Source organism: Canis lupus, chromosome 30 (genome assembly GCF_048164855.1).
Source record: "Canis lupus baileyi chromosome 30, mCanLup2.hap1, whole genome shotgun sequence".
NCBI lineage: Eukaryota > Metazoa > Chordata > Mammalia > Carnivora > Canidae > Canis > Canis lupus.
This window is the reverse complement of record NC_132867.1, coordinates 39,157,951-39,178,940: the sequence shown is the minus strand read 5'-3', so window position 1 is coordinate 39,178,940 and position 20,990 is coordinate 39,157,951. Positions and strand designations below refer to the sequence as shown.

The following is a 20,990-nucleotide window of genomic DNA, read 5'->3' as shown; positions in this document are numbered from 1 at the left end:
ACCCAAGGGTGCAGCCTGGTTGGGGTCTGAGGATGAGAGGCAGTAGTGTGTTTCCTGAAGGTGCCATTGGGGGTGAGGATGTAACCCAGACCTTGCTACTTACGGAGTGAGACCCATGGAGCAGCCCTGGATCACTGTGAGCTTGTTGGAAAGGCCTCGCCCCCCCCAACCCTCCAAGAATCTAAATGTGCATTTTAACAGGGTTCCAGTGTGATTCATGTTACCTTAAACTCGGAGAAGCCCTGACCCAGACAATTCTGTGCAAAGAATATTTACAGTCTTGGGGGTAAGAGAGTCTGGGGCATTATGGGAATGCGCATGGGGCAGGTGAGTGAGTGCCGATAGGCTTGAAAATGACTGCTCTGAGGATGCCCGGGTGGCTCAGCGGTTGAGGCTGCCTTCGGCTCAGGGCATGACCCCAGGGTCCTGGGATCGAGTCCTGCATCAGGCTTCCCACAGGGAACCTGCTTCTCCCTCTACCTGTGTCTCTGCCTATGTCTCTGAATCTCTCATGAATAAATAAAATCTTAAAAAAAAAAAAAAGAAGAAGAAGAAAACGACTGCTCTGGTTCTATTTCTTGTCCTAAGGGGCCAGCAGCCCAGGACTGGAGTGTCCTGGCTCCCTCACCCAGCTGGGACTTTTACCCTCTTTCTCCTCTGCTGCAGTCTGCTTACGTCTCTAGCGCATGGAGTGCAGTCAATAAACAAGATACTGACTCACAGACGCTTTGCAGAGAGCTCTGCTCTTTCAGTGGCTGGCCTGTGGGGCCGTGGATGTGAACTCCTTGCACGTTTCTTCCTCACATATGCAGAGTTCAGCTGACCCACCCAGCAGAACAGGGCTCTTCCAGCAGAACAAGTAAAAAATGGACCCAGGAAATGAAGCAACTGTTTGCAAAATACATGAGACACAGAAGAAAAAAATTAATCTTACAAACAGGCAGATGGCTCTAAAACTAGCCAGGGTTTAAAAAATAATATTAATGTAAGTCAGGGGACCTGTCTCATCCCGCTGCTGAGAGGAGTATGAATTTGGAAATCCTCATGGAAAAGTATCCAAACGCTGATGGAGCAGACAGGCCCTGCCTGTTTCCTAGAACACAGGGATGCTGTCTGTGCCAACTATGTCACGAAGCTGTCAGAGGGCTCCAAGGAGCATTCCCTGACCCCAACACTACTCAAACAATCAAAACAGGAATTGGGTATTTTAATGGTTGCCACGCAGGAACCTGGGGTTTCTATTCCACACTTACGAGGCTAGGACAAGTCACCGTTGCTTAGCACGGATTAGAACTGGTTCTATCTGCAACCGGGTGCTCCCTGCTTCATGCACTCCAGCCGCGTCTATCAAGCACCTGCTGTATTCTCGGCGGGGCAGATCCAGCCAGCCCATAGCAGCCGGCCCAGCCAGCATTGGTCCTGGTTGTCTGGAGTCTGTTATTACATAATCTGATGGTCATTCTTGACTTCAGGTATGGTGCCAGCTTGCAGGGTACCTAGAGACGAGCGTGACCGGTGTGTCATGGGAGAGGTAGATTTGGATCAGATTGAGGCTGGCCTTGAGTGCTTGAATTTGGATTTTCTTCCTGTAGCTACAGCAGGCCAGGGGAAGTGTTTAGGCTGGGACTGATCCAACCCAGAGAGAAGGTGGTTTCAAGGTGGGAGAAGCAGACAGCCAGGAGATGAATAAGGGAGCCAACTAAAGAGCCTAGAAGACAGATCATGAGAACAACTCTGGTGAAGGGGGTACAACATGAGGTCCCTAGAAGATAGAACTAAAATGACTGATGACCCATTGAGGATGGGGAACCAGGGAGTGGGAAGAGGTGAGAATGACTTGGTTTCCCGCCCAGGGTGTGGATGCGTGGTGCTGCCATCCACCAAGACAGAGAAGGAAGTAAGAGCAGGATCAAGGGAGAGGCACAGCAAGAAAATAATGGGCAAGGTTTCCAAATTTGTTTTTTAATGGTATCTTCAGGTTATAAAAATATATTTAGGAAATACATAATTTGCAAAAGAACAGTTTAAATCACCTATAATTCTTCCACAGATAACTTCAACTTTTTAGTGCATTTCTTTCGAGTGTTTGGGGTATGTGTGTGTACATTTAAAATGGTGATCTTACTACATAGACAATTCGTATCCTTTTTCTCTTAATCACTCTCTGACCTTAAAATTATTTAAAAAAATATATATATTTATTTATTTTTAGAGAGGGTGCATGCGAGTAGAGGAGGGGCAGAGGGAGGGAGTCTCAAGCTGATTCCATGCCCAGCACGGTGCCTGACTCAGGGCTCGATCCCAGGACCCTGAGATCACGACCTGAGTGGAAATCAAGAGACAGATAGTTCACTGACTGATCCATCCAGGAGCCCCTAAAACAGGTTTTTAAAAGTTACCTTGTATTCCACCCTATAGATATGTGGCAGTTAGTTTATTCCTTTACTTCTGGACACTTGGACCATTTCCACTTTTTTCCACCTTGAAAAACACAACAATGTATATGTTTGTAATAAGTCTCTATCCAAGTTTCAATAAAAGAGTTTAAAAATATTTAAATAACCAAACTACAGGGACACATGGGTGGCTCAGTCAATTAAGCATCTGCCTTGGCTCAGGTCATGATCCCAGAGTTCCAGAATGGAGCTCCACATAGGCTCCCTGCTTGGCAGGGAGTCTGCTTCTCCTTCCCCCTTCTGCTCCTCCTGCCTGTGCTCTCTCTCTCTCTCAATCTGCCAAATAAAGAAAATCTTTAGAGAAAAAAAAAAAAAAACAAATATAACCAAACTACAATATTTCTGTAGCAAAAAAAGAAAAACAAAGGCAACAAAAAACCCCTCAAAACCCCAAAACCTTGAAATTATATAAACATATACACAATAAAAGCTGAAGGCAGACTCCCAGTATGAGTGGGGCATGTAATCCTGTCCTAGAATCACGGAAGTGAAATAAGAAAAGTGAAAAAAAACAAACAAAACAAAGCAAAAACAAAAAAAAAAAAAACACAAAATGAACCACAAAGCTCTGAACTCCACATTTTTAGGGAAACTAGGAGGGAGAGATAAGCTGCAGACTTCAAAGAATGCACAGGAGCTGCCAAAAGCAGCTGAGTGAGGGCAGAGGTCCTGGGAAGAAATGCAGGGATGAAGGACAGCTCAAGGTCCTTGGTTCCAGCAGCATCCAGCCTTAGAAGGCACCAGAAGGAAGTCCGTGTCCACTGATGAGGCACTCACCCTGAAGTGTAAAAGTCCTGTTTCTTCTTTTCCTGGAAAAGAAGAGAAGCGTAAATGAGGCAGGTGGCCTTCCTCAGAGAATCAGAAGAGTTAGCACACATATGCTCCATATTTCCAGAGAACAGTCTGCCTCTCTGGCAGCAGAGAAAGAGGAAATATCAGAACCATGAAAGCCAGGGGGTTATGTGAAACCTGTGTGCTCTTTCTCTTGGAATGTCCTGCAGGCGGCTGGTCCCCAGCTTCCTGGTGAGTGAGTGAGTGAGTGAGTGGCTAAAAAAGAAATCAAGCAGAACTGATGAGCAGATGTTATAAGAAATAACATGTGGAATAGCGTGGCCGAGCTTACCATCTAATGAAGAACACTCCAGAAAAAGGTATTCAGAGAGCAGATGCACAAACTTGAGTGTGCATTTCATCGCAAATGGAAACAAAAAAAAGACAATTCATTGAAGCAATTCGTCTAGTGAAGGAGGCCCATAACGAAGAAATGCATAAAGGTGGGAAGGATGGCAAAATAAGAGGAGGAGATAAAATTCTAACTGACTGAACTCACGAAAGACACAGAAGAAAAACACAAAGCCACCAGACGATGCACCAGGGAAAAGAGATGCTCATGAAAATATAGTAAATAACAAGACAGGTAAAAATGAGGTCAGTAAAAAATTTATGGAAATAAAGCAATATTTTTAAAGTATTGTAAAATGATGGCTATAGAAGACAAGCCAGGTGGAGTTAACACAGGCATAATTGAAGTTCACATTAAGAGCAGGGAGGGGCTAATGCAGTGGATCAGAAGAACCATTTAACATTTCTTGACCCCAAATGGTCAGCATGAGACATGTCCTAGTTATAAGGCTTTAGAGATAAGAGTCTTTGGGGCACCTGGGTGGCTTGTCAGTGAAGCGTCTGCCTTTGGCTCAGGTCATGATCTTGCGGTCCTGGGATCCAGCCCTGAATCACGCTCCCTGCTCAGTGGGGAGCCTGCTTCTCTCTCTTCCTCCACCCTCCCTGTCCCCTGCTTGTGCTTACTGTCTCACATATGCTCTCTGTCTCGATCTCTCCAGAATAAATAAATGAAAATAGTAAAATCTTTAAAAAAAAAATTACAAAGAGTCTTCAGGACAGCTAGGGAAAAAAAAGGTCAAGTCATGTCAGATAGGAAGGGGATAGAGCGCTGGTGTCAGTTTCCCCCAAAGCAATGTTCAAATCCAGAAGGCAGGAATGCCATGCCATAAGGTATGAGAGAAAGAGAGAGAAAGCAAAATGAAGCTTTTATACAAGCCAAACTTTAAGTTTAAAGGCCACAAAATGGTTTTTAAGAAGCAAGGACTCAAGAGATACTGTTCCTGTAAGCCCTTTGTGAGGAAATTACCAGAAAGAAGTTTTTTCCCCAATCCAGAGGTAGGTGGGGAGGCTGGCAAACAAGATGGTGACACGCAGAGTGCAGGTGCCAGCAAGCTGGAAGGGAATACAGTGTTTCTATATCCTGGGTGATGTTGGAACAATACAACAAACCAGAACCACAGAGGGAAGCAGGAAGGCAAATACAAGGTAGAATGAATCCAGTGATTCTCGTCTGTAGCGGTTGAGAGCCAAAAGAAATCAAATGGGGCTGCAAACCAAGCAAGAGAGGCATGCGTATTCATCGTGGTACTGAGGTCACTAAGTGAGGTGATGGCTGAGAGGGAGGGCAGGGAGGAAATGCTCACCTTGGGGAGGCTCCCATAGGCTGGGACAAATGTAAGACCAAGGGACTTCCCCTCTGCCATTATATAAAGCTGTAATTATAAAGGCAACAAAAAGGAAGAGGCTCCCTGGAAAAAAAGAAATACAACAAGGGGAACCTGGGTGGCTCAGTGGGGTGAGCATCCGACTCTTGGTTTCGGCTCAGGTCATGATCTCAGGGTTGTGGGATGGAGCTCAGCACTCAGCTGCGAGTCTATTTGAGATTTTCTCTCTCTGCACCTGCCCCTGCCCCAATAAATAAATAAATCTTAAAAAAAAAAAAAAGAATTGCACACAAAAAGGTAAAGCAAACCTTTCTTTTCACACAGTGAAAGAAACAACCTGTACAAACGTGGGCATAAGCTCACAGGACACACAGGGCGGAAACAAGGTCATCTTGTCGTGGGAATGAATGCAACTGGTTCAAGTCCTTTACTTAGAAAAGAAAAAATAAATAAAAGATTTGTTGAATGCGTCATCAGAAAAACTCCACTCTGGGTGATCTGGAAAGGGCAAAAATACAGGGGATGGACATAGCCCAGCAGGCCACCGCAGCCAGGAAATAAGCTCTGGGGTCTTAGAAGTAGTCAAGGAGACATTAGATAGAACTTAGATAACACCTAAGCCAAAAGTCTTTTTACATGCTACGAAGAGGCGTACTTCTCCTTATTTGTTAGTGGGTGATTCCTCACGAATGTGTAATCGATAATACAACACGTATGGACAAAGCCATAGAACAGCGCTGTTTCTAAAGCGGACATGTGATGAGCTCTATAGAAGCACACAGATGACGGGATGCCCGGGTGGCTCAGCGGTTGAGCATCTGCCTTCGGCTCATGTCGTGACCCCGGGGTCCTGGGATCGAGTCCCGCATCGGGATCCCCGCAGGGAGCCTGCTTCTCCCTCTGCCCATGTCTCTGCCTCTCTCGTGAACAAATAAATAAAATCTTACAAAAAAATCTCCCTCTGGTGAAAGAGGAAACAAGCTGAAATAGTCATAGTTTTTAGAATACAGTGATACCACATGTAAATTATGAAACAAATTAAAGCAGCACTCAAGGAAGACTTGATGCCACAAAGCTTTTATCAATGAAACAGAATGAAACCAAATGAATTAGGGGCTCTTCATCTTGGGGTTGTGAGTTTCAAGCCTCACGCTGGGTGTGGACCCTATTTAAAAAAAAGGAATCCTCAATCAAGAAACTAAAGCAGAGGGTGCCTGGGTGGCTCAGTCCAGTTGAGCGTCCAACTCTTGGTTCTCATTCAGATCATGATCTCATGGATTGTGGGCTGAGCCCTGACTCAGGGTCCAAGGGATTCTTTCCCTCTTCCTCTCCCTCTCTCTCTGCTCCTCCCCCTACTCATGGGCTCTCTTTCAAATAAAGAAAATCCTAAAAAAAAAAAAAAGAAGAAATGTAAGCAAAAAGAGATTCACAAAACAGAAATGAGTAACAGCAGTAAACAGTAGAATTGATCCTTAAAACCTTTAAATTAGATTTTTTTAAAAAAGGTTTTATTTAAAAAAAAAAAGGTTTTATTTACTTATTTGTTTGAGAGAGAGAGAGAGCAAAATAGGCAGAGCAGCAGACAGAGGCAGACGGAGAAGCAGGCTCCCCACTGAGCAGAGAACCCGACATGGGACTTGATCTCAGCACCCCGGGATCATGACCTGAGCCAAAAGCAGACACTTTACTTACTGAGCCACCCAGGAGCCCCGATCCTTAAAACCTTTACAAAAATAGACCCTTAAAACAATAAAGTGGTTAAGTCATGAGCTACCTTGATATAATAAAAAGATACATAAAGTGAGGAATGAGGGAAAAACAAGTTACAAAAACTGGAAAAATGGGGAAAGGAATCATAAGACTGTTATGCTTAACTTTTAAGTATAACTTGGAACCCTGGGTTAAAATGCATAATTTTATAAGATGTAATTTATCAAAACTGATTTTATGTTTAAAAGATTTTATTTATTTATTTATTCATGAGAGGCACAGAGGGAGAGGCAGAGACGCAGGCAGAGGGAGAAGTGGGCTCCATGCAGGGAGCCCGATGTGGGACTTGATCCCTGGACCCCGGGATAATGCCCTAAGCCGAAAGCAAGGCTCAACCACTGAGCCACCCAGGTGTCCCATCAAAACTGATTTCAAAATAAAGAGAAAATCTAAGCAGCTTATTTCCATAAAACACATAGAGAAAGGTACCAGGTGCTAGTTTGCAAAAGAGTATTATGCACAGAGAATTCTAAGGAAATTCTACCAAGCTTTTATTTTTTTAAAGATTATTTATTTATTTATTCATGAGAGACACACAGAGAGAGGCAGACACAGGCAGAGGGAGAAGCAGGCTCCCTGTGGGGACCCCAATGCGGGACTGGACGCTGGGACCCTGGGGTCACGCCCTGAGCCGAAGGCCATTGCTCAACCACTGAGGGACCCGGGTGTCCCTAAACTTCTAAAGAGTGAATAATTTCATTAAGCTCTTCCAGATCTCAGGAAAAAGGGTAAAAGACCCAAATTATTTTCACGAAGTGAGCATAGCATTGATAACACCTGACAGACTGCAGAAAAAGAAAGCTACAGACAAAACACAGTTGTGAATATGGTCAGGAAAACGTTAGGGAAAACAGGAGCAAACAGAATCAAAAAGCACTAAAAGAAAAATACATCACAATAACACAATAACAAAGGTTATTCCGAAAACATGAATGGTTCACTGTTAGGAAATCTGGTAGTATAATTCACAAAGTTATGAACTATAAGGACAGAAATGATATCTTCCATAGACAATAAGAAAGTACCTGACAAAATTGTAAAATTTATGATAAAATTCTTGTTTTTTAAGATTTTATTTATTTATTCATGAGAGACACACAGATAATGGCAGAGACACAGGCAGAGGGAGAAGCAAGACTCCACACAGGGAGCTCGATGTGGGACTCAATCCCAGGACCCCGGGATCATGACCTGAGCTGAAGGCAGATGCTCAACCACTGAGCCACCCAGGTGCCCCTATCAGAGCTCGATGTGGGGCTCAATCCCATGACCCTGAGATTAAGAGTCAGATGTTCAACCGACTGAGCCACCCAAGTTGTCCCATATAGATTTATTTTAAGGAACTGGTTCATATAATTGTGGAGCCTGGCAAGTCCAAAATGCAGCGCAGCCAGGCAGGCTGGAGACCCAGGGAGTTAAAGTGGCAGCTTGAGTCTGCAGGCTGTCTGGAGGCAAAATTCAGTCGTTTTCTCTTAAGACATTCAACTAATTGGACAAAGCCCACCTGCAGACTAAGGGGTAATGCACTTTATTCAATATCCACTACTTTAAATGTTAAGCTCATCTAAAAAATATCTTCCCAGCAACACTGACACAAAATTAACCATGAGAAATGGATACTTCTTCAACATAGTAAGTTGTACCTTTCTCAGACAATAGCATCAGGTTTTAAAGTCAGGAATGAAATAAGATAGTCTTTACTATTTAACACTCTACTGAAAGTACTAGACAATGTAATATGACAAGAGAAAGGAATCAGAGGTGCAAATATTGGAGAGCACAAAGGGAAACTATCACTATATATGACACATACACCTGCAAAATCCAAAATAGTCACCTGAAATATCTCAAAGGAATTCACTAAGAAGCAGGATACAAAATTAAAATACAGAAACAGGCAGCTTTCATATTGACAAACAACGAGGAGGTAGGAGATTTAATGGCAGAAAAATCTCATTTGCAATAACAACAACAACAAAAGATTAAATGCCTAGAAATAAATTTAACAAGAAATTGGCAAGACCTAGGCCAAGGAACAAAAACGAGAAGTAAATGAATAGAAGCACGTTTCCTCTTCTTGGAGAGGATGCCTTAACCTCAGAGAGGTGTCAAGGTCTCCCTAAGTTCAATTGTAAACGTATGTGATTCCAATAAACATCCCAATACGCACTGGGGAGGGGAGCATCTATACAAACTGATTCAATTGTTTGTGAAAAAAGAACAGGGTCACCTGGGTGGCTCCGTCGATGAAGTGTCTGCCTTCGGCTCAGGGCGTGATCCCGGAGTCCTGGGATCGAGCCCCGCATCGGGCTCCCTGCTCAGCAGGGCCCAGAGCCGAAGGCAGACGCTTCACCGACAGAGCCACCCAGGCATCCCAAGCCCCTGTTTATAAGTCTTATAAAAAAAAACTTGGAGGTGGGAAGACGTTTCTAACAGACTTACATCCAGAAGGCTTATCAAAAACATTTTGTAAATCTGAGTATGTGTGAGGGCACACACCCTTCTCAAAGGGAAAAGCAAAAAAACCCCCAAGCCTAACAAATTCAGTCAAAAGCCATGACAAACCGACAAAGAAAACTGCAACTGATAAGCACCCCCAACCTTTTTGAGACATAACTATCACCCCTGTGCGGCTTATGGGGTGGGCACCTGGCCGAGCATGCTACGAAGATTAGCTCAGTTCATGTGTCTACCGCCCCTGTGAGGCAGCATTCGCATGAACACCGTTCTGCAGCTGGGAAATGCAAGGAGGAAGGGTTAATTTGCCCAAATCACACAGAGAGTTATGAAGTTAACGCGTAAGGAGACCTCCGTGTGGAAAGCCTGTAATATGTACACCAATATATCTATGGGGTGGTTTCCTAGAAATCGACCAACAGCCCTATGGAAAAATGGGCAAAAGATATCCCAAGTTGCTCATCATAAAAGATCTGCAGTTTAGAACTACACTGAAATATGTCCTTCTCCACCCGTCAGCTTGGCAAAAATTTCCAAGTTTCACCACCAGCTTCTTGATGAGAGAAGAGGAAAACAGGCACACTCATGCATGACTGTGGGAGCGTAATTTGGAATAATCCTTATAAAAGGCAATTTCACAGTGCTCATGGGGATTATAAATGCAGCTGTCGTCCGACCCAGCAGTTCCCCTCCTGGAAACACATCCCCGCCACATAATGATGTTTGCATAAGGTTATTCATTGCAGCCACATCTATAGAAGCAAACGATGGCAAACAACCCAGATGAAGTCATCAAGGGGCCAGTTACATAAAGAATGGGACAGGCGCACCGTGGATATGACGCATCTGGGAAAAAACATACAGAGCAACCTCCCAAAGGTAAATTATGTGGGGGGGGGGGTGGGAAGAAGAAGAAAGCAGAGTGGTGTATATAGTTTGTTACGTCTTTATATTACAAGAGAGAAAATAAACACATATGCTGATTAGCGCCTAAAGATAAATCGGGAGGCGATGGCAAGTTACCTCGAGAAGACGATGGGTCAGGAGTACAAAGAAGAATTCTCGCCATATGCTGTTCTGATTTTTGAACCCTGTAAATATATCATGTATTCAAAAGAGTAAGTGGAGAAACACAACAGCTCCAACATTGTGTCTTATACCATAACAGGAATTAAAAAAAATAAGGACATAAAAAAAAAATAAGAACGTAAGATACAAAGCACAAATATCAGAAAGGAGCTAAGATTACCATCATTTGCAGGTGACATAACTTTATTCTTGGAACCTCCCCACACACACCCTGATATTTGTCAGCAGAACAAAATTAACTAGAAACAGTAAGTTTACTAATGTGGTCAGTTACAGAATCAACAGGGAAAAACAGGTGCTTTCAGATACATAAGCAATAATCAATATTCTTTCTTTCTTTTTTTTTTTAAAAAAGATTTTATTTGTTTATTCATGAGAGACGCACAGAGAGAGGCAGAGACACAGGCAGAGGGAGAAGCAGGCTCCCTGCGGGGAGCCCGACATGGGACTCGATCCCAGGACGCCGGGATCACACCCTGAGCTGAAGGCAGATGCTCAACCACTGAGCCACCAAGGCGTCCCAGCAATAACCAGTTTTCAAATGTAATTTAAAAAATCTCATTCACAGGGCTCAGCAGAGAGCCTGCTGCTTCTCCTTCTCCCTCTGCCCCTCTCCCTACTTGTGAGCTCTCTCTCTCAAATAAAATCTTAAAAAAGAAATCTCATTCATAAGGACAACAGAAAACTCAAAACCCTTGTGAATTAAGTTATCAAGAAATCGGTGTGGATCGACATGAAATGAAGCCCACTGGGGGACTGCGACAGAGGACAAATCCAGACAGAACTACTTGTTCCAGGGGATTCAAGGCCTCCCGCTCACAACAACGTAAATTCTCCCTGAATTTTTCCGCATATACATTCAGTATGATTCCAAAACAAATCTCAACTGGATGATTCCAGAGACATCATCCAATATTTCTAAAGGACATCCAGGAGGATAAAGTATATAACATCGCTTGTGTGAGAGGACTACCTTCTCACGGGGGGTGGGAGCGGGTGTTTTATATATTAATCATATATTAATACTAATTATATTCATCCTCCTTATACTAAAATCACATTAGTAAAGGACAGTCACGAAAGCAGTGGGCGCAGGTGCAAAGGCAGGAACACGCCTGGATAAGAAGAGTCCAAAAATGGCCCTTAGTAAATGCAGCAATTTAGAAAATGCTAAGAGGTCGCCAATTAATGAACAGGCTCAAGCCCATTGACCAATCACGTAGCATGCACAGCACAAATATGTCATTTAGAAACATGGAAGTGGGGGCGCCTGGGTGGCTCAGTCGGTTAAGCGTCTGGCTCTTGGTTTCGGCTCAGCTCATGACCTCGGCGTGGTGAGATGGGCCCTGAGTTGGGCTCGGTGCTCAGTAGGGAGCTGGCTTGAGATTCTCTGCCTCACTCTTCCGTGGCCCCGGTCACTCATGGTTTCTTTCTGTCTCAAATAAGTGAATAAATCTCAAACAAAAAAACACAGAAGCAGCTCCAGAGCAAACAAAATTTGCACAATAGGACCTAAAGTTGGGTAGGGGCGCGGCTGGGGACCGCTGCTTTTGTGAAAAGCATCCTGAGATTACTTGAATTTTTAATAATGATGTCGATGTAGGATTTGAATAAAAATAATTAAAAATCCCTAAATGATTCCTATCATCCAGGATCCCCACTTCTAGGGGTCACAGGTTACTGTGAATGTAATTCACTCGCTAGATTCTTGTATTTTATACACACATCCCGATTAGCATATTTCTCTTTAAAAATGGATGTAATACGGGCATGTCATTCAGCAAACCACTTCTCTCTCTCTCTCTCTCTCTCCATTATTTCTGGGCTTGTCCACATTTCTGTTTCTTTAGGATAGATTCCAAGAGAAGTATCGATTCAGGGACGATGTGGGTGCTTTTGGGCTCTCTGTAATGAGTGCCCCAGCTTATACCCCTCGTCAGCCCAGCAGGAAACGGTTCACCTCTTAGGCATCTATTCATCATTAAAGCTGTGCTCACTTGATTTCTAACTATGTAAGCATTTTGCAGACATTGTAAGATTGATCCTGTTTCTTGACCACTCGCGTCCCACTTTTGCCAGCTTTTGCAGGCTTTGCTTCCGGGCTCTCAGGTTCTTTGGGGTTTTAAGGGTAGCAGGGGTTTGTTTTTAATGAGGCATGGTTAGCAGGAGCAGAAGAGACTGTCCTGAAGTAGATCCCGGGAACCAGAAGGCATGGCATGCACGCAGGGCTGTGTGGGGAGCCACCAGGGACGCCCAGGAGGCAGGAGGAGGAGGAGGAGGAGGAGGAGGAGGAGGAGGAGGAGATTCCATGAGCCTTCACTGTGGCTTGCAGAGGGAAGAATGGGTAAGGCAGGGTAGAGAGGCTCGGGTTTGGCTAGGGCACAGGGACAGTCATCCTTTGTTGCCTGGTATCTGACCCTGGGGGAGATGTGGGCAGGGGACAGCGGCCCAGAGTGTGGCTGTGGGTTCTGGACCACCGGCTTGCATCTGCAAGGTCCGCACCCAAATGTGTGGTTTACTCTGCAGTGAGCTGCTTGCTTTCTCTGGGAATTCTGCTAACTCTGGGAGTCCAGTCTCTCTGTGGCCAGCAAGGTCCCACATGTGGGAGCGTCAGAATACAGAAAATAAAGACATGGGTAATACATCTGACTTACCGGTATGAAATTTTTATATGCAATGGACAGCAGGCCTTTTTTTTTTTTTTTTTTTTTTACCATGATGAGAGCCTATGGACTCTCATCCTGTGGGTGGGAGCATCTTTGCTCCAGACCTCTTGAGTTCTCTGAATATGTGCCCTTGCCTTCCACCCTGCAGCTTAAAAAATATTTTTAGTAACATGTCTACCTACCTGATGGGGCCCGATCCGAGGATGGAATGTCAGTGCACCCGATATGTCTGGCCAGAACTCCCTGTTCATCAAGCGTTAGCTTCCACCCTTATATTTGTAAATATACAAATATATATTTGTAAGCGTGTAAATAGGTATCTCCTGCAATATTTTCCCTTATAGCATTTTTATTTAAGCACACGTCAGTTTTAACTTTTTTTTTTTTTTAAATTTTTATTTATGATAGTCACAGAGAGAGAGAGAGAGAGAGAGAGGTGCAGAGACACAGGCAGAGGGAGAAGCAGGCTCCATGCACCGGGAGCCCGACGTGGGATTCGATCCCAGGTCTCCAGGATCGCGCCCTGGGCCAAAGGCAGGCGCTAAACCGCTGCGCCACCCAGGGATCCCAGTTCTAACTTTTAAAAACAGTATTTTCCCTTTCGATTCTCACATTTTAACCTTTATAAAGACAGCAGCACAACGGCTGAGATCATAGGTCTGGCGATCAGACTAACTGGTTTTTGAATCTGGACCTGCCAATGAGTGAGAGCCTGGAGCATTCATGGCACCCCCCTGTGACTCAGTTTCCTTCCCTCTGCGGCAGCCAAATAAGACAGGCCAGGTGCTGGAAACGTGTATTTGGGGATCATCCCCAAGATTCACTATAGATCTCTAGCCTGCATACTTTAAAGATTCTATCTTAGAGCAGGATGGAGGAGTAAACACCCCTGGGTAGTTGCTGGGTATAGTTTAATTACATGCCGACGCTTGATGAAATTTGCCAACAAATGCACAGAACAACAAAAAAATAAAAGCACAAATGTCATTCCACAAAGTTTCACAACACCACCACCTAGTGACAGGCATACAAAACCACAACTGCAACGTCACCCATAGCTTAAGAATGGCAAAATGATAAATCTGTGTAAAAAAATAAAATAATATAAAATTAGAGCACCTGGGTGGTACAGTTAAGCATCTGCCTTTGGCTCAGGTCATGATCCCAGGGTCCTGGGATCAAGCCCCACACCAGGCTCTCTGCTCAGAGGGGAGCTGGCTTCTCCCTCTGCTCTCTCTCTCTCTCTCTCTTTCTCACATGAACCTTCAAGCAAAATCTTTAAAAAGAAAAGCATGAAGCTGAAATCAAATGATCTTTTTCATTAATGGAAAGCAAACCTCCTATTCTCCTTCTCCAGTGACTATACTGCTTCACCTCCTAAAGGTTTGAAATCCCCCCCCCCCCCCCCCCCCCCCCCCCCCCCGCTTATCACCAAACCTAAGTGTGTTTTTACAAGGTTTGGTGCAGCAGCCAGATCACAGCTCATGAGTGACATCTGTCTTCATGATTTCTGCTCCCCCAAAGTTGGCAACATCCTGCTCTAGAAACTGACCCACTCAGGTGGACCCTTATGCTCCTGGAAAGCACGGCTAGCAGCGCCTGGCGAGACAATGTGGTGCAGAGGTTAGCTCGCAGGTGGATGGACTGGGGTCTATGCCCAGGCAGATACTTTTCGGGCTGGGGGTTCCTGGGCATGTGTTTGTCTGCTGGATTCGGAGAACACCATCTCCTTGCAGGGTGAATGTGGCATGAGCACCCCATCCGGCCACAGTCCGTCCCCAGGATGAGACTGACACCCCGTCCAATCTTTATGACCCCCTTAAACATGCTTAGCTGTACCTGGTCTCTTCCCACTCCTGAGGGTTCTCACGTCCCCAAGTACTGTATTCTCCTCCCATTTTACATTGCAGTGATCAGGCCAAGACTCTCCCTACAGTTTTATCTTCGACGCTTTCCAGGAATCTATTTTGTGGCAGCAGAGGCAAGTGGATCATGACTCGTCACGGGCAGTAACTTCCAAAGCTTGACTTGAACAAAAGCGTTAAAACAGTACCAAACCCAACAAGTTGAAAGTATTATTTATTCAAACAAACCGAACTCTTTTATTTCCTTTCCAATGGTATACATCTTAAATTCGTGGGGCATATAAGTAGAAAAATAAGATTATTTTTTAGAAAACTCGAGTTTTGAGGCGCCCGCCAGCCAGGGCCGCAGATGCAGAGCCACTTCTGAAGTGGGGTGCATACCTCTTTCACCCCAACTGCTGGCCTAGCACAGCTTAATTTTAAATCAACATGGCATGCCAAAAACAGAGGGAAAGCCCCAGAGGGGAACAATAAACTATCTTATTTAGGCCTTTTCAGAAATGAAAGTTGTACACATTAATACATTCTGCAAAGCGCCGCTGCTAAGTGAGCACTGCTTCAGAGGGTGAGGTCTGTGAGCTCCTCGGCCACAGCAGACCCCCACCTCCACCCCCCCACCCCCCCGCCAAGGCAGCAGCAAAGACGTCCTTCTTAAGAAAAAATAAGTCATTGCTTTCAGGGACTGAACATGGGGATTTTCAGCTTGCAGTCTATTTAACTGCACGGATTAACAGAAATAGCAGGAAATACCTCCTCGTCGATTATAGAAATTCGGCTTTTGTGAGCCCATGGCCAATCCCACTCATTTCAGCTGATTCCTGACGTCCAGAACTTTCCATCATCATGCAGTTCCCCTCACGTGATCCACGCACTTCCAAGGCCAAACAGGATTTCCGAGCTCGCCGACAAGAACGTGTGACATGGGACGCACTAGATGACACATTATCACCACTGAGGCAAAGGAGAAAAAGCAATTCCAAGTTGTTACCCCTAGCGAGAGAGAACACAAAGTTGTGTAAGAAAAATGGAATTATGGGAGTGCATTTTTGGTGATTTTCACTATAGATGATGAACAGATGCTTTAGCTTTGGTTTTTTAATCTCAAAAAGATCATCTTTTAATGTGTTTTTAACCTTCATTCAGAAGCATTAACTTCAAAATTGTAAGGCTTGTGTGAAACTTTACTTCAATAGGTAGACAGGAGCCAGCGAAAAGCCTTGCTTTTATTGGAAACTTTCAGAGACCCGTACATAGAGCATTTCCTGGAGAAAAAGTAATAAGTCCTGCCCTCGGGAGACACCTGCCTTCTCACGATATGCTGGTCAGTGCATGTGCCATGGAAAAAGTACATATATTCCAACCTAAGTGTAGCAAATCCTATGGAAAAACCCCAACGGTAAAGAAGGCTGGATTTCAAAGATGCTCAAGGTTTCTTTTTTTTTTTTTTTAAGGTTTTATTTATTTATTCATGAGAGACACAGAGAGAGAGGTAGAGACACAGGCAGAGGGAGAAGCAGGCTCCCTACAGGGAGCCCGATGTGGGACTTGATCCCAGGACCCAGGGATCCTGCCCTGAGCTGAAGGCAAACGCTTAACCACTGAGCCACCCACAGGCATCCCGATGCTCAAGGTTTCAATTCTCCCCATCATGACACCATTCTAGAAATCTCTTTTGTAAACCCATCATTTGTAATTATATATCATTGTAAATCGATATTGGAGGACACCCGTGTGTCACATACAATTTCCACTTTACCAGCTCATCCACTTTTGATCCTGTACAAATAACTCTCCCTCTGCAAAGGGAGCTGACCCATCTCCTCACCGCCCTGCAGGCGTGGACAAACCCTGATCAGCAGACTTTTAGAGGTGAGACAGGGATTTTACTGACACCTTTGCTGTATCCTGAGAGGCCAGCTGGGCACAACTACACTCACAGTTTGGGCAATGGTGCCCAACAAGTACCCAAGGGCTTTCAGGGACACGTGGTGGCCCTCAAGCATCAAAGGTCAGGTACCCAGGAGCCGTCCTTGCAGGCTAGGTCTGAATTTATCAGGAATCTATATGTGCCTCCTACCCCAGTCCTTGGCTACAGGGAGGTCTTTAAGACCAAATGTGCTGCAAAAATCACATGGTACAACGTAGTTTAGAAACATAGGTCATCTGGGCATGCCTGGGTGACTCAGGGGTGAAGCATCTGCCTTCGGCTCACGGCGTGACCCCGGGGTCCTGGGATCGAGTCCCGCATCCCGCATCCAGGTACCCAGGAGCCTGCTTCTCCCTCTGCCTGTGTCTCTGCCTCTCATGAATAAATAAGTAAAATCTTAAAACAAAACAAAACAAAACAAAAAACCCACAGGTCATCTGAATGTAATACTCAGAAGAAGCCCAGAGAATGCTCAGGGGTAGGAACACTGTATTGATTGGTTGAGGACACATGTCCTTGATACTCAGAATTACCCCCAGTAACTCATGTGACTAGAGGTTTTGCAGACACACTGGTGTCACAATATGGCTGACCCACCCCAGGATGACACTCGTACCAAACCAGGGCATGTTCCCAAGCCCTGGCTTGCGTTCACTAGGACACCAGGGGAGCCTAATGACGTTTGCTGATTCTAACTAGGACCAGGGTGAGCTCCAGGATGGCACGGCCCTGTGGGATGCCACAAGGCCACACTGATGCATGGGGGCTCAGGGGCTGACACTTGTTTCTGCAAGTGTCTCTGACAGCAGGTGTTCCAGAGAACAAATGAGGTCAGGAACCTGTCACATTCTTTCTGAATCAGTGGGTTGCCCTGGCAGGGTTGGGTGGATACGGCTCTGAGTCGCTCTGGCTTTCAATGCAACTATCAGATGCTCAGACCCCAAAGGTAACTGCCAACTACCTGCTCTGGCTTCAGCTTTTTTTTTTTTAAAGATTTTATTTATTTATTCATGAGAGACACACAGAGAAGAAGAGACACAGGCAGAGGGAGAAGCAGGCTCCTTGCAGGGAGCCTGACTTGGGACTTAATCCAGGGTCTCCAGGATCAGGCCCTGGGCTGCAGGCAGCACTAAACCGCTGTGCCACCGGGGCTGCCCTGGCTTCAGCTTTTTGTCCCTGACCTATAAATTTCCCAGTGTGTAACCCTGAACCTACAGCCTAAGGACCATGACTTGCTTGGGACTTCACGCATCCCTAGTTGTGTTAGAATGCAGGTATTCTAACTACGTCTGTCTGCAAAGCAAGTTTCTCTTTGACAAACTTCAAATCCTGAGAGGTTCCTTTGGAACATTCCTGAAAAACAGGGGTGTGAAAAAAAATCATTTCCACCGTTGGAGTTGAGTTGCCTAGCACACCCTGGAACGTCCTCATAGTTCGCCCAGACCTTTGCAGTCATCTGTTGACCAAAGGATATGACTTCCTTCCCCACCTCCCTTCCCACATTCTAGAACTTTCCAAGGCCCAACCATCCCCTTCCCTGTTCTTCGAATGAACCAATCTTCACCTGGCTCGGGTAATGGGACGCGTAAGTCACATTCTCACTTTGTCTGTGTTGACATCCGACAGATGACTGCAGCTCAAGTACTCCTGAAGTTCGGCCTTTGCTGCTGCGTAGAATAAACCACATCTCCAGCTGACACAGCAGCTTTACCGGTAAGAGAAATCTGAGGACTCCTGGAGTTAATTCAAGCAACTTCTCCAGAACAGCTACTTCTGCTTATTTCATCCGCATACTTTTGATTACGTTTTTATTTTCCTTCCCTGCTCTCAAAATGCATTTTTCCTGCTTGCCATTTAATTGATAAACTGCCATTAAGTCCAAATTTGAAATTCTTAAAACCCACTAGGAAAGGTACACAATAGCGTCTGCTGTTGTGGAGTTTCCTTGGCTCCACAAGTCTAGTGTCTCCCCAATTTTACATTTTAAGATGTTTAGTTGTTTTTCCTAAAAAAGAAAAAAAAATCAGTGGCAAGCGTTTTGTCTGTAATCTTCTAATAAGTTTGTGCAGGACAAAAAGCACACTTCAGTCCACCCAAGTATCTGGTTTTCACTAAGAAGGAGAGGTTGGTGAGACTCGATCGGTATTGCTTATGGAACAGGCTTTTTTTGGGGGGTGGGGAGCAGTGATTTATTCCCCGTGACATCGCGTGGCCCTAAGCCAGAACTTAGAACTGAACCTCGCTTGGCAATCCACCATGCAGGAACCTGGGAGGAGGAGCGTGACAAATTTTCATTTTGCACAGGAACCTATTAAATTATGGAATAGTCCTCTCTCACTTCTTCCATACGTTAATGCGATCCCTAAATCAGAACAACTTGCAAAATCTATTACCCGAGCTCTACGGAGCTCTTGATGCTGCACTGCTGGGGATTACTTCCATAATCTTGAACTGTAACTGACCCCAAACTGATCTCCCACCAAAAACTCTGCATCTCACAATGAGTCAGGTAAAATCCTTCCAAATGTTTGGGAGTAGAACGCGTTCCGGAAAACATTCCCAGAAGTCACATGCCAAGAATCTGTTTCTATAATGCCAGGTACTTGTTTTTTGGTTCAGAAGAAATACAACATAGTGTACAGTAAAGTATCACCCTATTAAAAAACAAAAAAACAACACACTGTTCACGAAGAAGCATCCATTTCTCATGGGCGAGTTGACAGGGTTTGACAAAGGCACAAAGCTAAATGCAGTTTTCAGGGAAGGACCGTCTTCCAGCATTTTCCACAGTAGGTTACAAGGTAAAAATGACACCCTCAGACGACTGCTACTTCCTTTCCTGTTCAAAGCAAGCCTCTTTGAAGGTTTTCCAAGCTCAGCATCGATTTACATAACTCGAGGAGGTAGGTGTCACTAACCAGGGTTTTGACTCAAAGTCCAATTTTCGACAGTAAGGCATGCCAGGAAAATGTCCCACATTCAATTGTCTGTTTCATTCTTGTTGCTAAGTTATGCTTTTGTAATTTAAGTATTTCCATTAAAATGTCACATCCAATGACATCTGAGATGAAAAGGTGGAGAAATCTGATATGAAATACAGAGCGTTATAGCAAACTTCATTCAAATTCCCTAGCTTGAAATCTGCCGTGCTATTATCATGTATTCTGGGAACAGCGCCTGCTGATCCGCTGTAGCAGAAACGTTCCCCAGCTCAGAAACCTAATACGAGAAACTGGAACAGAAGACGCCTGTGTGAAGGAATAAGCAGCCAAATGAACCAGGTCATCTCAGCAACTCCTTCCTTTTATTTCAAAGGGTCCGGATTTTCACAGCAAGTGGAAGGTCCACTCTGGGAGGGCTGCTTTCCCTTCTGTGTAAAGTGAACTACAAAATGGGATCCCATGAGGGGTGCCCGAGGAGCTCAGCGGTTGAGCATCTGCCTTTGGCTCAGGTAGTGATCCTGGGGTCCTGGGATCGAGTCCCACATTGGGCTCCCCTCAGGGAGCCTGCTTCTCCCTCTGCCTGTGTCTCTGCTGCTCTCTCTGTCTCTCATGAGTAAATAAATTAAAAATCTTAAAAAAAAAAAAAAAAAAGGGAACCCATGAAAAAGCCCACAGAACTAGAGAATTAGACTTTCAGAGATTCCTAACTCTGAAATGTATTTTGAAACTACTACCACTCACCTAGCTGACACCAGACATGATAAGGAGCATCTGGTAACAGAACCCCATGTCAAGAAGGCCTCGTACACACCATACCCAAAGTGTTTTTTGAAGAGTATGCAGAAGGTTCATCTTCTTTTTCTTTTTAAGATTTTATTTATTTATTCATGAGAGACACAGAGAGAGAGGCAGAGACCCAGGCAGAGGGAGAAGCAGGCTCCCTGCAGGGAGCCTGATGCGGGACTCAATCCCAGGACCCTGGGATCACAGGGGGTCGAAGGCAGACGCTCAACCACTGAGCCACCCAGGGATCCCAGAAGGTTCATGTTCTAAGAGTCAACTCAAACCTTCTGTTGCTGGAGCGTCTGCAAGGACGCCGTGACATGTGTAAGTGATCCCATATCTCTTTGGTCATATATTCTTCAGTATGGACGTGCCCTGGTCCAGTGAGTGGAGCAAATGGCTGAAACACTCACAAGCAGCCTACCTTGAATATAAATGACAATCCAACCAGAAGAGATACTCCCGTTAGCCCCTCCAGTAGGCTTCTATCGTATATCCAACTCATCCCAATAGCAACGCAAAGCCAAT

General features: G+C 44.9%; 2 long non-coding RNA genes across 2 annotated transcripts in view; one reads left to right on the top strand and one right to left on the bottom strand.

Moving 5' to 3' along the window:
- LOC140621709 (uncharacterized) overlaps window positions 1-20,990 on the top strand; it is a 37,832-nt gene that overhangs the window by 2,623 nt on the left and 14,219 nt on the right. The window contains exon 2 of the long non-coding RNA XR_012021478.1: window positions 18,364-18,450. This is a non-coding gene — a long non-coding RNA (uncharacterized lncRNA). The remainder of the gene's footprint in view (window positions 1-18,363; window positions 18,451-20,990) is intronic.
- On the bottom strand, window positions 1,947-20,324 carry LOC140621708 (uncharacterized). The gene is made up of 6 exons (XR_012021477.1): window positions 18,302-20,324; window positions 15,561-15,800; window positions 14,785-14,972; window positions 13,128-13,214; window positions 10,214-10,281; window positions 1,947-3,265 (listed from the first exon to the last, which is right to left on the bottom strand). It is a non-coding gene; the product is annotated as an uncharacterized lncRNA (long non-coding RNA).